The sequence below is a fragment of the Ailuropoda melanoleuca genome, chromosome 7 (genome assembly GCF_002007445.2).
Source record: "Ailuropoda melanoleuca isolate Jingjing chromosome 7, ASM200744v2, whole genome shotgun sequence".
Taxonomy (NCBI): Eukaryota; Metazoa; Chordata; class Mammalia; order Carnivora; family Ursidae; genus Ailuropoda; species Ailuropoda melanoleuca.
This window is the reverse complement of record NC_048224.1, coordinates 85,526,582-85,545,085: the sequence shown is the minus strand read 5'-3', so window position 1 is coordinate 85,545,085 and position 18,504 is coordinate 85,526,582.

Here is an 18,504-nt window from a genome sequence, read left to right as displayed (position 1 = left end):
GTTACATAGAGCACAATGTTTATATTTCCCTTTTGTATCTTTTTCTTCATTTGCTAGGTTTCTATGTGCGTATTACTAATTCTTTATCAAACTCTCTAACAGAGCTCAAATACAATTTAAAAAATCAGGAGATGAGTCTGTTTCTCTTTTTTTCCTTCTTGGAGAGTGCTTCCCAGGGTCCTTTGTCCTCCTGTCTGGTCCTGCTGCCCAGCTGCCATGCAGAAGCTTCCCTCTGTCATCATCCTGGGAATCCCCTTCGTCTCCCTCTGGGTTGGATCTCCTATTTCTGTACCACACACCTTCCATCTTCTTGATCTACTTCCTTGTTTTAGTAAGTACATCTTCTAGTAGATTCCGAGAGAGGTTGCACGGGACATAAATTTCTTGAGACGTTTTATAGCTGAAAACATGTATAGTCTAGTCCCATTCTTGAAAGTTCACACTGGAAATCATTCCCTCTCAAAATTCTGAAGGAATTGTTCTAGTGTCTGATACCACTGACTTACTGCTCCCTATATAAACTGTCTACCAATCCTCCTATTTTCCAGCTCCATCTCTCACAGCAACCTTCAAAGGTATGTGATCCCTCAGCGTTGGGAGCTTTGCTGAGTCCATGGTGTGATTTGAATTCCTTCTCGTTGGCACCTTTCATTACAGGTCCAGCTCTGTTTTGTGTACTTAAGCACTTTCCATAATCCATGCCTTTTATGGCCTCCAGCATTCTGCTCACATCTCTTGTCAACTATAACCTCATTTGATACTGGGCTCTCCTACTGGACTGGGAAGTCCATGAGGCCAACAGCTTTATTAGCTTCTAAACACTCTGACATTTCAAAAATGTTTATTGAATAAAATGAATGAAGAGGACTCAGCTGACTGGAGGAAGGAGATGGAAGGAAAAGGCAGAAATGTACTTTGACCACAAGGGAATGGCATGTGCCTAAGACCACAGGTGAGAGAAACCAAGCTCCATCTAGAACCTGAGAAGGGCTGAGTACTCCTGGCGTGAAAAGTGCCAAGGAGGTAGGGATCGGGGAGGGGTGCAAAGAAAGAGAAAAGGCTGGGGAATCCAGCAGAGACCAGATCATGGTGGGTCTTTCAAGCTGTGTTAGGGAGTTTGGTCTTTACCCTGAAAGGAATGGGCAGTTATTTTAAAGCCTCTACTAGTTTCCTAGGGCAGCTGTAACAAAGTATAAACCCCAAACTGGGTGGTTTACAATAATAGATATTTATTGTCTCATGGTTCTGGAGACTGAAAGTCTGGTTGCCAGTAGGGTTGGTTCCTTCTGAGGGCTGTGAGGGACACCTGTCCTGGGTCTCTCCTACTTTCTGGTGGTTTGCTGGCAATCCTTTCTTATAAAGGCATCACCCAGATCTTTGTGATGCCAAATTTCCCCTTTTTATAAGGAGACAGTCATATTGGATTAGGGCCCACCCTTCTGACCTCATCTTAATGTCATCATCTACAAATCCCCAATATCTAAATAAGGTCACATTCATAAGCACTAGGGTTTAGGACTTCCATATCTTTTGGGAAGGACACAATTCTTAGCAGTGTCCTAACAGAAAGTGACATAATCAGACCCATATTTTAGGATAACTTCCTCACCTCCAAGGAGAAGGAGCAGGGGTGGAGAGGATAAAGATCACACTACCGCAGAGGCCTTTGCCTTCAGCTCCATGAAAGGTGAGGGTAAGTGGTAGTGGGACAGAGAGAGGAGGGCAGATTCCGGGGATGCTTGGTAACCTGGTAAGTGGAAAATACAAGAAGGAGTTGACAGAATACAGAGGAAGAAAGAGACTGAATAGAAGAGAGAATGCAGACAAGGATAACCCCATTTCTTAACTCCCACATTATCTTCACTGGGTGGCTCATCACATCCCCGTTCTAAAACTGTGGTCTAAGGGACTTGATTTAGTGTTAATGTCTTGCCCTTAGGCAACATTTGACTTTGACTCTGTTAACCATCCTTTCATTTTCATCTCTCTTCTCCATGTACATTTATACATAATTGTAAAATAAGCAATTCTATATTGAAATAGTGCTAGCATTCAATTATCTAAAACTGAACTCACTCTTCCTCTGACAAATAAGCCACTGGGCACCCCATCCCTTCTTAGTTCAGCCAGGAGTGCATCACTGACCCAGGACAGTCCCGAGTCCTTTTTGCCTCTGACTTTTTCCTCCTTCTTACCTGTGGCCAAAGTTGTATCTATTTTTCCCTGAGAGTCGTTCCCAATTTTGTGCTTTCTATGCCTCTTCTACCTTCCTTAAACCCTTACTACGATACCCTTGCACTTGGGGTCGGCTTCCCAATTCACTACTTCCTACCTCACTGTTCCTTTTTTTGTTTTGAGAGAGAGCGAGAGCACAATGAGAGTGGGCGGGGAGGGGCAGAGGCAGAGGGAGAGAATCTTAAGCAGACTCCATGCTGAGCGAAGAGCCCAATGTGGGGCTCGATCTCACGACCCTGGGATCATAATCTAAGCTGAAACCAACAGTCGGATGCTTAACTGACGGAGCCACCCAGGTGCCCCCTCACTGCTCCTTAATACCTCCCACACATCCCCACCATACACTCCTCCTCATCAAGCTACACCTTCCTCCCCCCATTCTCCTGCTCATTAATCATCTGAGATTACCCATCTCTTCTAGGATAATGTCTCAATGCTGCCTCAATCCATCTTTCAAGCCTCACACTACCAGCATAAGCCCTCTGGTGCTCTCGAGCTCGTCTGTTAACCGTGGGACATGCCAGGCACATTTCTCATATGCCTATCAGATTCCTGCGCTCTTGCTCCCTGCCTGCTCGCCCACTCCCCATTTCTGTAAGTCTGAATCATTCTCAGCACCAACAGCAAGACTGGCTACATAACTTGTGGGCCCCAGTGCAAAATGAAAATGTGGGGCTCTATGTTCAAAAATGATCAAGAATTTTTAGATGCTGACAACAGAACATTAAGCCAAGTATGGAGCCCTTCTGAGCAGAAGGCCCTGTGTGGCGTGGGTCACATGTCCTCAAGAATCCTTCCTTGACCAATTTATTTTTTATTCTCCTCTTAACGCCTATAGTACAGTCTACGAGCCATTCTTGACATCTGTTGCATGCTACCTTTCTTTGTCCATTAATCTCTATGTCTGTATGAGTTGGAAGCATCTTTATTCATTCGTTAAGCTCTTATGAGGACCATACTATGTGCCAGGCCCTTAGAAAACAAAACCAAAAGACTCCTCTCATACACTCAAGGATTTCACAGTCTGGAAGGTTACTAAACATCCTAGCAATTACAATGCCGTGCAATACACACTGAGAGAGAGAGATGCCCAGGGTGCCAGTGATGTGAGGCGGGGCTGCAGGCAGGAAGGCATCTTAGAAGATGTGTAGCTCGGTCTCCAAAAGAGACCAGGCCAAGCAGGGGAAAGAGAGCAATGAAGGACATTTCAGACAGAAGGACCAGCATATGCAAATCGTGCGGGAATGTTCTGTGCTTCACCCAACTGAAATGTTAGCTTTTAGAGTATAGGAACTGCACCCTCTCCTAGCACCTCATACAATTCATTGCTCATAGTATAAATCCAATAAATATTTGATTAGTTGAGGAGACAAATTGATTCCATAAACAATGTGGGATTTAAAAGTTAAACCAAAGAACAAAAGTAATTAGAAATTTTAAATATATATCAAAAATTCACTAAGCATGAGGGGTCTTCCAGAGAATTTATGCATGCAGCTGCCATATAAAGACTGATTTTACATCTGTTTAACACTAATTTTACTACCCTTTGCTGATCACAGCGCAACGAGAGCTAATTATAGCTATTATTGCCAGGTAGAGTATAAAAGGAAGAGGGCTGTTCCTAGCTGCGAATTTGATTTTCATAAAACGTCAAGTCCATAAAAATGTTATCCCTGCAATATTTTTAAGTATCTAAAAATCTAAAAAGTTGAATCTAGCCAACAAGGCAGGCTAGGACCATTTCAAAAGTAGACAATTTGCGTAAGTTTAGTTTATAACAACAGCCTTAGCTATTCACTGGCATTTTACAACCCATTTGCACTAACAGAGTCATTAAAATAGATGAAGGCTGAAAGGAATGTATGCCACTTCCCTTCAGCTTCCCATGCTGGAAAGACAATATTTCCTCAACTTTTGAAAACAGATATGCTGCGGCTGCTGAGACAGTGTTTGAGGTACGTCCGGCCACCAAGAACACAAATAGAAGGACCATGGTTTTAAAATAATCATATAGAAAATAACAAAAGAAAAAGAGTGCGTGAATCAAGTACTAGAATGGAAAGTCATAAGCCTTTTAACAATGCAAAGCTGAAAATAAATATAAATGACAAAGCTAATAAGAAAAATATTTGAGGAGCGTGGTGCACAGGAAAAGCAAAAGACCTGAAATTCGAAATCTTAGAGACAAATCCTAATCCCTGTGAATGTAACAGACCTTGTGCCAGGTGCTTCCCCTTTACTCAGCTGAACTTGAATATCAACTGGAGACAAGACCACCTATGTCACAGGACTACTTTGAAGAATAAATGAGGGAAGGTATGCGAACACAGCTAATGCGGTGGTCCTAACTAGTGCCAAGTTTCAGTAGAATCTGAGTTTGCAAGTTGTGATCTATAGGAAATACCTAAATATGTCATTATGCCAAGTCAGGTTCATTCATTCAAAGTCTTTTTTTTATTACAATTCAACTGGAATTTCTTTTGCATCCACCAGTGCCCTGTGCTGGAGTCCTTCACACATCACATGTAATACTTTCAGCAACCCCATAATGTAAGTGGCATTTATTCCATTTTAAGGTAAGGGAACTGAGGCCCAGAGGAAAAGTTGTTGTTTTTACGGTGTATCTGCAGCTGCAATATGAAAATATTTCTGGTCAAGTTCTCCATTCCTTAAATAGAAATATGAATCAGCTGCTCATTCTCTGCATAGTCGGCCAAAACACAGAGTAACTTCAGTAAACTCATATGACAGTTTCCTTATTTTAGTCACTCCTTTATGAAGCAAGTATTTACTGTGTTTAATGAAGAATGTACTGTGTATAAGACACAAAACAAAGGTACAGAGAATCACAGGAAACATATGCACTACTGAATAAGACAATGAAATAGGCTATATTAGATCAGCCTGGTGGCAGACAGATGGAATGGGGCGGGCGATGACTGGAAAGAAGGAGAAGGGTTAGGAGGCCATGGCAACCGGAGTGGGAGGAGGCAACAGCTATCAGCCTGGGATGGCGGCAATGGGCAGCAGAAGCAAGAGACACACATAAGACTCTTTCTGGGCTATGTGTAGAGGTTGAAGGAGAAAAATGAATCAAGGATGACTTTGATGTTAAGCAGCTAAGGAATTCAGGGAAGAGGGATGTCCTGGATCGAGGTGTGACATTTTAGGAAGACGTGGAGGAAATCCACTGGATCACAATGGCATTAAGGCAATACTGCAAATGTTCAGGATTGCTCACTGGTGCAAAATGCAAGCTATGTAACTGGAGCTGTGGGGCTAAGTCAAGGCAGAAGACAGATCTGAGCCTCATCAGCATGGAGAAAATTAAAACTATGAGACAGGGTCAACTCTCCAGGAGGAAGCACTCAGAAGCAAAGGAGCGGAAATTCAAGGACTGACCTCAACATCAAGAGGGGGACAAAGAAGAAAAGCCAATTTGATTAATTTTTTGGCATGTAATGGAATATACTTAAATAATATTATATTAGATTTCAGATTATTTTAGATTGTATTAGATAATAAAGGACTATATTTTATTCTTGTTTTTCTGTCCCAGTAAAGGTTAAGTATCAATAAAGGAGAAGGGATGTGCACTTTAAATTCTGTCCATTTTGAGAAGAATCCTATTCAGGGAAAGGAAATGGCTTAAAATAAAGTCTCTTAGACCAAACAAGAATATTAATAATCCATTTCCATTTACAATAATGTGTAAGATCTGCTTCCATTGGCGAGACCCTGGAAGTGCCCGGAAAAATCTCAAAACTTGTTTCTGCCTGTAATAATCACAATGTTCAAATTCATTCACTATTTTCCTCATTCATCTTACTTTTTATAAGACATTGAGACTACAGCGGTAGATAAAACAGACACATTGTCTGTTCCTATAGAGTTCACAGCCTAACTCCTGACAATTTGCATCCTGCCTTTTTGCTTCCAATCCAAAGTAAACAGGATTGAATCTCAGTTGACATTTAATTAACTTGCTTTTCTCGTTGTCCTTTGGCTACAAACTTTTTACAGATGAAGGCTGAGTGCTTGCTAACCAGCAAACGGAGTTCTTTTTTTAGATGAATTAGATAGTAGCCAGAAAATGTGACAAATATATGCCCAAGTAGTCACGCATTTTAACCTGAGTAGTGGAGTGGTTCCTGCTACCTCTCCAGCGGGCTGTGTCAGCTGTCTACACTGTGAGGGCTTCAGCCTTCAAAAGCCTCCTAGTCTGTGATAAACTCCAGTCAGAGGAATGAGAACATAGGAAGAAGAAGGATCCTTTGTCATCTCATCTCTTTCCCATTGTCCTTTCCTGGATAAATCAAGAGAAATGAAGGGTAAATGAAAGTTAAGCAAAAAATATATTTTAAAATTAAGAATAATAATTTTTTTTAAAAAGTCCCAGAATGAATGAAGCATGAACGCTCCAAAATTGCTGTTGCTGGTAGATTCACTGAAGCCACTGAATTTATAAAGTTTCCTTTTCCAAGTGTTCAGGAAAACAAGGCTTCCGAATAGGTGGGCCAACTCTGCCCACCCTAGTAGGTGGTATTAATGGGCACACAGGATAGTTTTCTTCTCCAAGTAATTTTCCTGCCTGTAGTTCCAGTCAGTCCCAAACACCTACAGAGACCAGGCAGGTAATTAACCAGAGTGATGTGGGCTCGGTAAAGTGGCAGAAACTGTCAGCCGCTAGAAAAATTGGAGTCTGGTCCACAGGTAGGAGCAGAAGGAATGCCAACTTGATTCCTCAAGAGAAAGCAGAAATCTGGATTTTTATGTGAAATCATCTGATTTTAAAAATCAGATGTTAATGTTGTTAATGAATTTAAAAAAAATTAAACGTCATGTCTCTAACTTATAGGCTCTGGTCTATGGCAGGTTTGCCATGTTTGTACAGAAACAAGGAAGCCATGGCAGATTCATAAACATGATTAACCTTCTCATATGTAACCGGTGCAAAGGACTCAAGAACGTTGAAATAACCTGACCGAGGCGGCATACTGTTAAAATGGAAATGAAGAGAGACAACTGAAAGACTTAATAATGGTGAGAAAATAATGACTATTACTGTACATACGGGATGAATGATTTGACAGTAAAAATGATACTGAGAGGTTGGTAACAAATCATGCAAGGTGTGGAAATGAGCTTGACCTACGTTTTCATTATTTTTGGCATCATCATCAGCTGGAGACGAGGGGAAAATCTTTGGTATGGTAAATACTGGATGCCTAGCATTAATCCAAAGAAGGCAGGGAATCTGAGGAATTACTATGCCATGGCAAATTCCTGCTGAAGGTTGTCGCAAGGCACAGAACCATGCCATTGGTTCAAAGCCCGTTCCACCAAAATTTGAGGTTCCAGTGCAGATTCATGCATCCATTCATTCATTCTTTCAACAAATATTTACTGAGCACTTACTATGTGCCAGGTATTATCAGAGGCACTGGAGCTACAGTCATGCACAAATCAGACAAAAGTTCCTGACCAGTTGTAGTCAGGAACTACAGTCAGGAACTCCCATCTCACTGGGAGATGCAGACAATACACAAGATAACAAAGTATACAATACATTAGACAGTGATAAATCTTGGGAAGAAAAAAATGAAATGAGGAAAGGGGAATAGAAGTGTAGGGGGTGGGAGGGTACATGTGTGTCCTTTAGGCAGAGAAGGGTGATACCGAATTGAAATTCTGAAGGTTACCAGGCAAGGTCTTACTGAGAAAGCGACCTTTGAGCTGAAACAGGAGAGAAATGGGTGCTGAAGGTGAGTAGTGGAGTAAGCCATGTGGATTCTGGGGTAAGAAGGTTCCAGGCAGGAGGAACAAGGGCAAAGGTCCTGAAGGGAAGGTGGACCTGCCGTCTGCCAAGCCAATGTGACGAGGCAAAGATGGAGAGGTAGAGGAGCAGCAGATGAGGTCAGACGGGCATGATCGCACCGGGTGCTGGCTTTTATCAGAAGTGCTGTAAGAAGTCATTGCGGGCAAGGAAGTCTCCTGATTAAACCAAAGGAGAGAAAGCTGGGTGCAGTAAGACCAGGGGGACGCCGTTGCAAGAATTTTTGAGACAGGGGTGGCTTGGAATAAGGTCATAGCAGTGGAGACGGCAAGAAGTCACCTGATTCTGTGTATATTTTGACAGTAGAGCTGAAAGAATTTACTGACAGATTCTTTGCAGCCTATAAAAAAGTGAAGAGTCAAGAATGAATTCAAGGCCTTTAGCCTGAGCCACTGGGAGGATGAAGCCTGCATTAACCCACGTGAAAAGACTAGATGAGAACAGGCTTGGGGGTGGAGAATAGCACGAGCTCAGTTTTAGACTGGTTGTGCCTATTAGGGACCCAATTAGGAGATTTGCATAGGCAGTGGCCTATAGTATCTGGAGGCCCACACTGTAGGGTTAAATTTGAAGTCATCAGTGGTATTTAAAGCTATACGATTGGACGAGAGCCCCTAGAGAACAAATGTAGATAAGGAAGAGAAGAGGTCCAAGCTCTGAGCTTTGAGGCACTCCAACGTAAAAGGTTAGGAAAATGAAGAGGGACCAGCAGAGGATACTAAGAAGGAACTCTCAGAGAGATAGGAAATCGATCAGGTAGGTGCCTGTGATGACTCAGAGGCCTAGTGAAGATAGATCTCAAGTTGGGGAGAGGGACCAATCTGAAAAGCTGCTGCTGGTCATAGAAGATAAGGCTAGAAAACTGCCCACTGAAACATGGAGGCCATCAGTAATCACGTAAGGACAGTTTGGTAGAGACGTGGGGCCAAGCCCCATTGGACTCTTTTTCCCAAAAGAATGGGAGGAAAGACATCGGAAATAGAAACTCTAAACAAATTTCAAAAGATTTATTTAAAGGGAAGAAAAGAAATTTTGTGCAAGCTGGCTAAAGGGGGGAGTGGGCTCGAGCGTCTTTTTTTAAAGATTTTATTTATTTATTTATGAGAGAGAGAGAACAGAGGGAGAGGGACAAGCAGACTCCATTATGATTGTGGAACCTGAGGTGGAGCCCGGTTTCAGGACTCTGAGCTCATGACTTGAGCCGAAACCAAGACTCAGACACTTAATCGACTGAGCCACTCAGGTGCCCCTCAAGTGTCTTTTTTAAGATGGGAGAAATAACAGTAAGTTTCTATGATTCTGGGAATTACCCATCAGAGAGAAAGAGAGAGAAAAAATGCAAGAGACAGAGGGAAGATTTGCTGGAGCAAGTGTCTTAAATAAATAAGAAAGGATGAGCTCCAGTAAACAAGTGGGGGGCTTGGTCTGGTCAAGGAACAGAGACAGCTCATCCACAAAGACAGGAGATAAAGCAGAGTAGATAGTCACAGGTGCTGGGAGGTGGGCCTGTGCAAATTCTTCCGACTGCCTCTATTTCCACAATGAATGAGTTTGGTGAAGGAGTTACAGAAGGGCTGTAAAGAAAGGAGAGTGTATGGAATAGTTGGCTAGGGGTTTGGAAGAGAGGCTGCTTGAGGGACATTTGGTATGATGCCTGAGCAACATTAGTGGCTAGTGATTACACTTTAAAAAAATCTTTTTCTTTTAATTACTTAACATTTCGTTTTGAAATCATTTCAGAATTACAAAAAAGGTGCAAAATTAGTTCAAAGAATTCCCATATGCCCTTTCCCCAACTTCCTTAAAGGTTAACATCTTAGATAACCACAGTACAACTGGCAATATCAGGAAATTAGCATTGATCCACCACTACTAACTACAGACCTTTTTCAAATTTAGCACATTGTCTTACTAATGTTCTTTTTCTGGAGTAGGACCCAGTCCGTGATCCCATATTCCATTTAGTTGTGATGTCTCCTTGGTCCCCTGTAACAAAGGATACTTCCTCAGTTGGTCATTCAATACCTGGACACTTTGGAAAAAGCTAGTCATAGAATGTCCCATAGTTTGGGCTTGTCTGTCTCCTCACAATTAAATCAGGTATGCATTTCTGGCAGTAATGCCACGTAAGTGACGTGTCCTTTTTAGTGCATCATATCATGGAGCACCTCATGTCTGCCATGGTCCTCCACTTTAAAGCTACTGTTTTTTCCCTTTGTAGTTACTAATTAGGTGATCGTGAATTTAAAATACAAGCATTCTGCGTGTTTTTTCTCCCCCCCCATTCATCTCCCCTGGTGCGGGTACTGAGTAGCTGGAGAACTGATTTAATATTCATATTGTGGTCTATCAAGTGAGTACTTTAGCTAAGGTATAACCTGAAACAGCTGCCAATATCATCAAAGAGAAAGGTTAACTGCTTCAATAGATTTTCAATGTAGACCAAGCCAATCAATTATAGAAGAGGATGTCTGATGATTTCAAAGGAGAAAAATAGCTTTGATTTTAAAGTTTTGCAGCACTGATTAATTTATACCCAGCTTTTGTGGAAATACTTGTGCGTACTTCTGGAAATTACTTCTTAAATCAATTTGTGTCCCTCTAGACTTATATGCAAGTGTACAAGTACCAAAAAATACTTATTGGACCAGTATCTGGTCTAAAACTTGAACACTTGGTGTTGCTACAGGTGATAGGGAAAATAAAAGATGTATCAAATATCTAATTAAAACATTCTGGGGACTCCATGAAAGGTCAAAGGTTTTCTCAAGTGAAATTAAAAATATGACTAAACATTCTGAACTTCTGATATAGTAGATGTGCCTAACGAAACATTTTTCTTAGAATGGAATCTTGAATTACCCTATGGTTTCAGCTATCTACTTTCAAAGACATGGAGGTCTGAGGTGAGGTCGAAAATATACAACACAAATCACAAGATCCAGTATCTAGATTTGCCCGAGTTTCAACTTGTGTGGCCAGATCAAGCCACTAGAACAAAGTAGTTCAGATGCTCTGGAGTTACCAAGGCTTAGATTCCAAACCTGGTTCCTGGGTTTATGATCTTTGTAAGTTTAGATGAGCTTCTTAATTCCTGGAAGCCTGTTTCTTCATCAGAATAAGAAAAGTAAACAGCACGCACATCCTAACATAGCTCCAAGGCATACACACCAAAAATGCTAGCATTCATGCTTAACAAAACGATTTTTATTATAGTTACTGTTATTATTAGTTACCGTTCTGTGCTTCCTTTTACATTTTAACTGTAACTCTAAAATGAGGGGAGTCAACTAGACAGAATTTCTCTAACATGAATAAATATCTGGGAAAATGATCCCAGACTTCCAGAGTTGTCTTTAACTATTTCTGTGACAATAAGCAAGCATAAAACTTGGTATAAACTGCTAATGCACTTAGATCCTACCTATAAATCAAAAATTAGCTTAAAAATTAAATTCAAAACAAAAACAACAAAATCGAGGTACGTCTTTGAATGAGGAGAGGGGTGATTTTCTGGAATTAAATCACCACTGCCCTGTGAGGGGGGTGCCAATCCCTGTAGGCATAAGTTATTCTATTCACTGCCCGTGCCACCTACTGTGTTCTCCAAGAGATCAAGTCTTCATTTCGCTTGCTTTTAAACTACTGCAGCCTACAGTGAAATCATTTGGACTTCACTTTGCACAAACCCATGATTTATTTGGAGCTGGTTCTTTTCTCACTAGCACTTGAAAATTAAGGGAGTAACTTGCATCAATTCCAAATTCATCTCTTAATGCAGATCCTGGAGATGCCCAGTTCCAAATCTGAGTTCCTCTCAGACATACATTGGCAGCCTTCCCTAACCAGCTTCTTCTCTAGTCAAGCTAGGACACCTGCTGCCATAGCCTGAATGTCTACGTGCCCTCAGATTTTGTATGTACCAACCTAATCCTCAGAGTGATGATACTCTGGGAGGTGATTAGGTCATGAGGGTAGAGCCCCCATGAAAGAGATAAGTGCTCTTATAAGAGGGCCCAGAGAGATCCCTTGCCCCTCTACTTTCCCGGCCAGGTTGTGGATGGTCTAGTTTCAGAGGCAGGATCTCAGTTTTGAGGCTCTCAACACTAGGCAGGGTATTTTGTTTCAGTTCTCTGCCGCTGCAAACTAGAGAGTTCTTCCCTACTTCCCATGTAGGTGGTACAATCCCAGTGCCTGGCCCCTACAAGCCCACTCCAAATCGGACATCTCTGTGGACTACCATGGCTTCACCCTGAGCTGACTTCACTGCCATTGAGTTCTTTTTCTTTCCAACGCGAGTATTTATTTCCCTTTCTGTTCATCTCAGCTACATTTTTAAAAAAATATTTTGTTTATTTGAGAGAGAGAGAGCAAGAGAGAGAGCACAAACAGGGGAAGCGGGAGAAGCAGTCTCACTGCTGAGCAGGGAGCCCGATGTGGGACTTGATCCCAGGACCCTGGGATCATGACCTCAGCCGAAGGCAGACACCCACCTGACTGAACCACCCAGGCGCCCCTCAGCTACATATTTTATCTGACATTTCTATGTATTTGGGATGGGTAGGAGGCTGTCCACCTCCGCACTGGCAACCACGTAAAAACTAAAATTCCTAGCATTGATTTCTAACCAATTAAATAAATTACACATGCTCAAGTATAAAATAACTTTATACATACACATATACACATGTATAAATACATATGTATAACTTCATGACTGTTCATATGATATATGTATAGGTAAATAAATACCTATATATGTATGTATTTTTTAAGAGCACAAGTTCCATTTTAGTATAATTTAGCAACAAAGTCACTGTTAACATACAATTATAATAATAATGGTCATGGTGTCACATTTCCTTTCTACTATTAGGTTCTGAATTGTCATTGAGAAAAATAAGAAGTTGACATTTGGTGAGCATTTTTAATACTCCAGGCACCATGTTAAAGCACTTCAAGGACATTCTCATTGAATTTTCACAGCTCTTTATGGGGTAGGTGCCATTATTGTCCCAATGTAGATATTAAGGCTGAAGGGTTGAGTAATTTGACCAAAGTCATAGTCATGTAACTAGTAAATGGTGAGGCCAGTACTCAAACCATGTCTGTTTCACTTTAGGGCCCAAATATGTAACCACTTCACCTCTCATCTTAAATAGCCAAGGTAAGCAAACTGGATATATTAGGTACCATAATATACAAAGATCCCTTAAAAATCATTAGAAGGGAACAATAAACACTACAATGTAAAAATAGGCAACAGACTAGGATAAATCATTTATAATAGATTATATTCGGTAATAAACAGAGGAATGTTTAAGCTCATTAATAATCAAACACAAATTAAAAATAAGATGTTATTTTCTATCTATCAGAATAAGATTAAAAAATGATTAATTCCCAGGATGAGTGAGCTCCCATGAAGGGAAATAAACACACACAGCTGGTGGGAACTTAAATCAGGATTTCTAGAAGACAAATAGTGAACATTTTATCAAAAAGCTTTAAAATGTTTATGCCTGAGTGGCTCAGTAGGTTAAGTATCTGACTTCAGCTCGGGTCACGATCTCATGGCCCTGGATAGAGCCCCATGTCCGGCTCTGCACTCAACAGGGGAATCTGCTTATTTCTCTCTCTTTCCCTTTGCCTTCTCCCTCCACCCCCACTCATGATCTCTCATCTCAAATAAATAAATAAAATCTTTTTAAAAAACATAAACTGCTTATGTCACAGGGAAAATAATTCCTATATATATATAAATTTTTTAAAGATTTTATTTATTCATTTGACAGAGAGAGAGACAGCCAGCGAGAGAGGGAACACAAGCAGGGGGGGTGGGAGAGGAAGAAGCAGGCTCCCAGCGGAAGAGCCCGACGTGGGGCTCAATACAAAAACTCCGGGATCACGCCCTGAGCCGAAGGCAGACGCTTAACGACTGAGCCACCCAGGCGCCCCATAATTCCTATATTTTTGAAAGAAACAATAAGGTTATAAAATAGCAAAGAAATAATATTTTTAAATTAAAACACATATATGTGTACATATGTATATGTTATATATATAAAATGCTTTTAGTTATATATATCAAAATATTAACAATTGTTATCTCTATATGAAAAGGATTACAGGAAATTTTTCTTCTTTTTTTTGTTGATTTGCATAATTGATTTTCTTACAATAAACATGTACTAGTTTCATGACCCCTAGTTCAGTATTTCTTAACAACACGTGGGCAGATTGAAAAAGCAAGGTTCTGAGTCTGTACAATCAAAGGTTGGATTGGAAAGAGTAAAGTGGGTCTATAAATATGGTCCATAGGATCCCTAAGATAAAATAAAATAAATGAAAAAAATTGAGTCACCAAATAATATAGACAACGTAATCTCTTAAATTAAAAATTATACATAATTATATAGTATAAATTATAAATTATTGATATATGAAATTATATATATTAATTAGTTGTATATTAATTATGTTATATAATAAATGGTTTGGGGAGAAGACATTTACTTTCTACACTTTTCTATTATTTTTTTCCCAAAAAGCAGTAATTATTTTGATATTGAAACTCTCAATTAAAAATATGAAAGTTGAAGGAGGAAATGATCAGAATTCATAGAGCACACACGTTTTTGTTCATTAAACTGCAGAAATACCAAACTCAGTGTTAACATCCACCAAGCTTAACAGATATTATTTAATAGCAAATAAAATCACCTAGTCTAGTACTTGAAAAACAAATAGATTTATAGACACTCTTACTCCAAGACTGGTGTATGTGGGAAATGTCAAGATATCCAATAATTATTTAGCTACACTTGGTTAGCGAATAATTGCTCATTAATGGAAATTAGTAACAGACCCATAGAGCAGGAATATGGAAAGAGCCTTAAAGGTGAGGAAACTGAGCTTCACAGAAGTTAGCCACCTGAGGTGACACAGGCCTCTGAGTCCCAGTTCAGTCTGAGAAACTTTCTCAACAACAACAATCCCGACAGCTCTCTTGGATCTTCTGTTGGAGATTCAGGCTACAGCGGTCCGGAAGTGGATTCAGTAATGATACTTCTTATGTAAACTTCATGATCACACACTCAGGAAACACACCCATCATTTAAAAACAAACAGTATACAACTGCTATAAAGGGCATGTACGGTATCAGGAGATAGGATCTTGATCTTCTCTCTCATTAGGGCTGCGTGACCCCTGGTACCAACTCCCTGTGCTGTACCTTGACCCCATCCAAAGTCTATCCCTTGTACTTCAGACAGGTGCTATGTGGTGCCTGGAAGAAAGATGCCTATCAGCTCGATATGGTGACCCTGTGCTCTCCTGAGGGGCCTCAGCCCAGGCTGCCAAGAGACAGACATTCCTGGGGAATGGGACAGTCCTTCTCCTCCCTGACCTTGGAACTCCCACCCCTGTCCCCCCTGGCCCTCCTGCCCTCTGCCCCTCAGTGGTGTTGCTGGGCCTGGGTCCTCTGACACAGTGGACACTCCCTGGCCTCTTGGCTTTGTGTCCCCAGTGGCTCTCCCCATGGCAGGGGTCCGAACCACCACCGCCAGGCTTCTCCAGCCTTAGAACCTGAGTGCGCTGCACCTGGAACTCCTGGCATCCCTGGAGAGCTCCAGGTTGTCCCTCACTTCCATTCCCAGCTACCCACCTGGGTCGCTGCTGCTGGCGGAGTGTCAGAGGGGTCCTGCTGGTAAGGGAGGCATGCACTTCCCCTTTTGGGGTTGGGTGCCTCCTCGTCTCACTGTGCCAGGTGGACTGACTTGGCAGGGCCAAGCGTTACCTTTGCTGGGTTGCAAGCCGGGGACTGAGCGATGGTGGAGGGCTGAGCCAGCCACATGGTGCTTGGCCGTCTGAGGGTTACCATTTTGCCCATACATGTGTGCTATCGTTCCCTTACTTGTTCTTACTGGAATGGTGCCCGTTTGTCTTTGTGAGGATGTTTCAAAAGGCCAGAGGTCATTTGGGAGAGGTCTGGTGGTCAAGCAGGGGGTAAAGTCCTTCCTTCCATTTCAGCCAGAGCCCTTCCCTTATGTGATTCCTTTATCCTCCAGCCAGCTCATGTCAATAACTCATGGAAAATTCTGGGCTCTTAAAATTCACACCTTCACTACTGTAGGATGTCCTTGCAGCATTTGATGCTCTAAACTTCTACACCTTATGGAAAACACTTCATTTCCAAAATGACTTTTTGCCCTTGAAAGTAAGGATCAATAAGCTAGGTATACATATTAAGGAACACTCTGGGCCAAGTCTAGTCATCAGGTGTGGGTCTAAAAAGCACACTGCTCTAATTCATCACAGCTCATTTTACAGTAGATGAGCAAAACCGGCCCTGCTGGTTCCTAACTAACTAATCTCTACTAAGCAAATGGTGGCAAGCCAGAATTGTTATAGTAATGGCTCCACTTTTCAATCACTGTGGTCAATCACTTTAGCTCCTCACTGACCCCATGAGTGTCATCTCCCTTTACCCTCACTGGGGACACCACGTGTTTCACACTTATGTACTGAGAATAACCAGAGTGAGTGTTCAGGATGAGATGCTTTTTTCTCGTCCCAAGTAGGATCACTTGGGTAAAGTGATACACCAAGTTACAAATCCACTGGAAGCAATCTCTTAATGCCATGAGTCTGGGCTTGGGAAAGGGGGCAAGGAAGGGGGGAATGTTCTGGTTTCTTTAGCTCCTGCTGCAAGAAGTGATGACTAGAGGTATCTCCTCATGGGTCTGATTCTGGATAGGTTGGTAAGTGAAGGGGTGTGTGGAGTTCCTGAGCACAAGGAAGGGACCCCCACCAGCAATGGCATGCAAAAGTCCCATGGCTCAGAGCAAGGTACCATCCAATGAGAAGCACAAGCACAGACTAAGTCTCATCTTGATTGGTGGTTTGCACGTAAATCTCCCGTAGTTACAGAACTTTTTCTTTAAAGCAAGTCTTAAGCAGAGCCATATTAATATGTCAAACAGAGGAACGTGTAGGTGTTCTGCTTGGAATTGCAGTGGCGGGAAGAGTAAAGAACGACAATCTGTCTTCCGCATGGCTCCTGACTACAGCTGGACAGACACCACATCTCCTTCCTTTGGAGGATATTACTTCACCTGGCATATCTGGTGGAGGAAATGAAGTCACTTTCTCCATGCCACCAAGGCAGGCCACTACCTGGGACAGGATGAGGAGAGAGGCAATGTCCTGGAACTCCCTCATTTCAACCCTGCTAAAGTCTCTGACATCAGAACGTAAGGGTGAGGGATTGAGATTGTTGTAAAACCTGAAGGGCTGTCAAGAGTGTGCTGGACTCACTGCACAATGCTGAGATGGCAGGCCAGCGTTCTACTTGTCTAGCTGTGGTGTAGGAAATGCAAGCTCCTCATCAACAGAGGATATGATGCACCCATCACATGTCCAGGCAATCTGTGCTCTTCCCTACCCTGGTCTCCACACATCATTTTAGCCTTGTTGCACTTAAGAATAAAACATACACTTAGTCAGGGTTGTGAGCATAAAACAGAACGTTAGGATTGAAGAGCAAAGCCATTGTGTTTACTGTTTAAGATCATAAATTGCTATGCGTCTTGGAATGAAGAGTGTCATCACAAAGCATTTCTGCTCACCTCTGCTTCTAAATGCTGCATTTCTTTTTTGAGGACTGAACAGAGGGCATACAGCTCATACACCTTTGGGCATGGCATGTGTTCCTTAAAAATTTAGGACTAAATCCCTGCTGGTTCCAAGGAGTCAGTAGACGAACGTGCACATGAGAAAACACCTGGGAAGGGTTCTGTGCTTTTGGAACACCTCTCCCTCCAGCCATTCAAAGGAGGGTCACATTGCAGCCCTTTGGCCTTTTCCACCTCTGTCAGGCTCACCAGCGAGCTGGCCCGGAGGACGCTGACAACGAGGCGCCTTTCATCCTTGGGTCACTGGTTGAGATTTACCATGGATTCAGTCCAATGCAATCAATGCTGACAGCAGCTCGCAGACTCGACTCACGTGGAGGACAAATCAAGGTCTCCTTACTTACATCAGTGCCTCGGACACTTTCAGGTACAAGCTGTCCCACAGGTCCTCTGCAGCCCAGAGGGGCATAGGATCTGTGACAGGACACAGGAGCCTGCCTACAGCACACATTTGTTTTACAATCTGAGAGCCGCAGGCGAGGTTCTCTGCCATGCCCCAGACAGCAGCAAACTAGGTGTGATAGTTTATGGATAAATGCCCAGGATTCACTTATCACCAACTATTATCACATAAAGCAGGGACAATGCAGACAGGACACCCAGGCCATTTGTTTTCTAACAATTAGCATCTAATGAGGACTCACTGTATACAGCACAAAACTAACTCCCTGACACAGGATTATTGCTTTAGATTCTCCCAATACCCTGCATTAAGTCCCATTTTACCCCAGTTT